Here is a 3,251-nt window from a genome sequence, read left to right as displayed (position 1 = left end):
AGTTCATGTTAAAATCTACCCTTATAGAAAGTAAATCTATCTTACACAAAAGTCATTTTAACCCACAACGTCTGAGATAAACGAATCCATTGAACTAACAAACATTCTTTTCTTTAATCAAAACACTGGAACCCCTGAACCAGTGCACCACTACTGGAACCATACCAAGAATAATGCTAACCGGAAAATGTAGGTGTGCGTGTGCATGTGTGTGTGCATATGGTGGGGTGAGTGTGTGTGTGTGTCACTTTTTCCTTGACATCACATGACAGTTGTAAACGAGTGTCACCTTCATACAAGTGGTGTTCTTTGTTTCCAATCTTCTATGAAAATGTGTCCTGCCATGAGGAAATATTAGCTTACTGGGAAACAAGTGTAGGTTGGCTACAGGGAGGGCATCCAGCTACAGAAAATATGCCTCAGCAAACTCCACCTGGCCCATGCCAGCATGGAAAAATGAACACCAAAACATTGACGATGACAATATAGCTTGCTTGCATCTAGCTAAGTTGCAATTTGTAGGTGATATTGTTGTCAGCTCTCATCAACAGATTATTTTCTGGATTCATGCCTCTGAAGCCACAGGGAATAAAATATTCTTCACAAGTAATGGTTAGAGATAGGAAAGGCATCTAGCATTGTAAAACAATACTTCAATAACATATTCATCTAACCCATGTAAACATGGAAAAACGGACGTTAAAACAAACAAACCAACTAAATCGTTCTAAGTCTTGCCAACTGAGTAGATGCTTAGTTGAAGAGGTTTAATGAGACAGGAACATGTACATTACTTTCACCAGTTGGATTCAAAAACCAGACACGATTCGACACTTTTATTTAAAAAAAAAATTTGATTATTTGATTTTAGTGGAATTGAATCCCTTGTCTTTCAGGTTTTTAACACGCCTAGAGGGAGATTTTGTCCACTAACTGCTTAGATAATCTTAATTAGTTGAAGCTTTCTCAACTCATACGAGAGAGTCTACCTTACACACACACACTACAGATGTGGGCACACGAGGATAAACATCGTAGTGTTGGCACTGCTTCATAGAAAGACCTCTCCACAACCGACAACGAAATCGTTCTGCGGCATTAGCTTTCGTGTGTGAGTGTGTGTGTACAGATACACATACGCGCGTGCACACACACGTATCTGATAATGATAATAATATTTATAATAAAAATAATGATAATAATAATAATAATAACAACAACAACAACAGTAATATGTCGTCAGCCTAAGAAGGTCGTTGCTGACATAAGCAACAAGTTGAACCGCACACTGCATGAAATATGTTAGCAAATAAATAAATAAAAAGGCAGGGTAGTCAGAATTAATAGCAAATAATAAACAAAATACCGTACGATTTATATATATATATATAAATATAAATTTTGAATCGATCCCAGAACATTACAGATATTTTTTTTATCAATCCCAAGAGACGAAAGGTAAAAGTCAATTAACCAGATTTAAACGGATCGGTGTTTTAAGAATTTTTTTTTTTTATCGAGAATTAATTGGAAGTTGTAAAGGCAAATATTAAAATGAAAACCTTTTGATCCGAAAGCAGTGAAACACCATTAATTATATCTATCTATCTATCTATCTATCCAAGAATATATATTACTTCGCTCGAGACATTAGCCTCACCTATTTTGTTGTATCGTTATTGGTTTTGATTTCCGTTTGGCACAAATAGAAGCAATCATTGCCCACCCCCCTCTGCACTATAAACAGACAAGAAATATTATGGATGACAACTATGGAGAAAGTCTCTTACACGGCCGCTCGCTGGTTCGTCAGAAACAATAGCAAAATTCGCCTCAGATCGTACATTAGCATCCCATATATATATATATATATATATATATATATATACACACACACACACATAAGGACATAACTGGACATAAGGACATAAACTGTAGTAGGGGTTGGACGAAGGGGCGGTCCACCTCGGGCAACGCTGTATAAACCTGTATTTTTGGTGGGGAGCCCGGGGTTCGGGGAGTCAGGAAACTGATACCCTGCCCCAGGAGGTACGCATTCTCGCCACATCACTTCTGGCCGGAGTCTACCAAAACAAACAAAAAACAAAACAACGGGACAGTTTCGATTCTAAAGTGGTTTTATACATTTTTGGGGCTCGACCAGGGAGAATCTGGCCTGGGGGTGGTGCATCTTTCTGGTCGTGGCGACCAAAGCAACAGTTGTTATTATGGGAAGAAAATCACGTATTTATTGACACATTGTTTTTGTTTTTAATCGAGAAATTAAAAACACGGAAGTCCGTGCATGAAAGGAAATTTTTGTGTTTCATTTCATAGGAAAAAACTGCTTGAGTGGGCGGAGACATATTTAGAAAACTAGCAGAGGAGACACACCACTTCTTCTGATTCAACAACACAACTTAAAATTACATAATATATATATACGTATACACATTACTGTGTGGAATATAGAGAGCGTTGAAATAATAATAATAATAACTCAATAAAAATTCTACATGTCCTCCTAGCATCACGATCTTGACTTCGTACTCTAAATTCTTATTTATCCATCTTACCCTGAACTATTATATCACTGAACAAACACAGGTTTCACATTCTTAGATAAACTAAAATAATACCGCACCACAGTATAAATAATGAATCACATTCATTTCACTTCGGTGTCTGTTGTTTATACTCCATCTTTTTCCGATTCTTCCAATCCGAAAAGGTTTATTTGTCACCTCCCTGTTTTATAAAATTGGTGGCCACTTCAAATACACACATTTGTTTGTTTTTAAAGTCAAGCCATACATAAAAACATTTAACTGAAGGACCACACACTGCTTTTTAGTGGAGAGCATTTACTACATTTTCAAGGAACTGATAGTGACTTCGAAGTTTCGGCTTGCTCGCCGCGTCTGTCTGATGTTTACACACACACACACACACACACACACATATATATACACACAAACATCCATACGTGTTTGCGTGTGTAATCTTTAGCCAGTTAGGAAGGAACGACCATGGCCCTTTTTGGATTGTTAGAGGAAGAAGGGAGGATGATACCCTCAGTGTGAAGATCTGGTCCGAACGACTCCACGAAAGGTATCCACCATGCCAGGTGATAGTGTTCAACTAGGAAACCGACTCAATCTACTCCACCCATATATATATATATATATATATATATATATTAATACACGCCACATTATTTTTAGTGAGTTTCCTGTTAAAAAAAAAAAAAA

At 37.1% G+C, this 3,251-nt stretch overlaps 1 protein-coding gene across 2 annotated transcripts in view; it reads right to left on the bottom strand.

Annotated features, from left to right (window-relative positions):
- LOC106869553 (A-kinase anchor protein 10, mitochondrial) overlaps positions 1 to 3,251 on the bottom strand; it is a 26,401-nt gene that overhangs the window by 22,070 nt on the left and 1,080 nt on the right. The gene's annotated exons all lie outside the window — the stretch shown is intronic.

This window comes from Octopus bimaculoides, chromosome 25 (assembly GCF_001194135.2).
Source record: "Octopus bimaculoides isolate UCB-OBI-ISO-001 chromosome 25, ASM119413v2, whole genome shotgun sequence".
In the NCBI taxonomy this organism is placed as follows: Eukaryota; Metazoa; Mollusca; class Cephalopoda; order Octopoda; family Octopodidae; genus Octopus; species Octopus bimaculoides.
The sequence above is the reverse complement of the archived record's forward strand: the minus strand, read 5'-3'. Positions and strand labels throughout refer to the sequence as shown.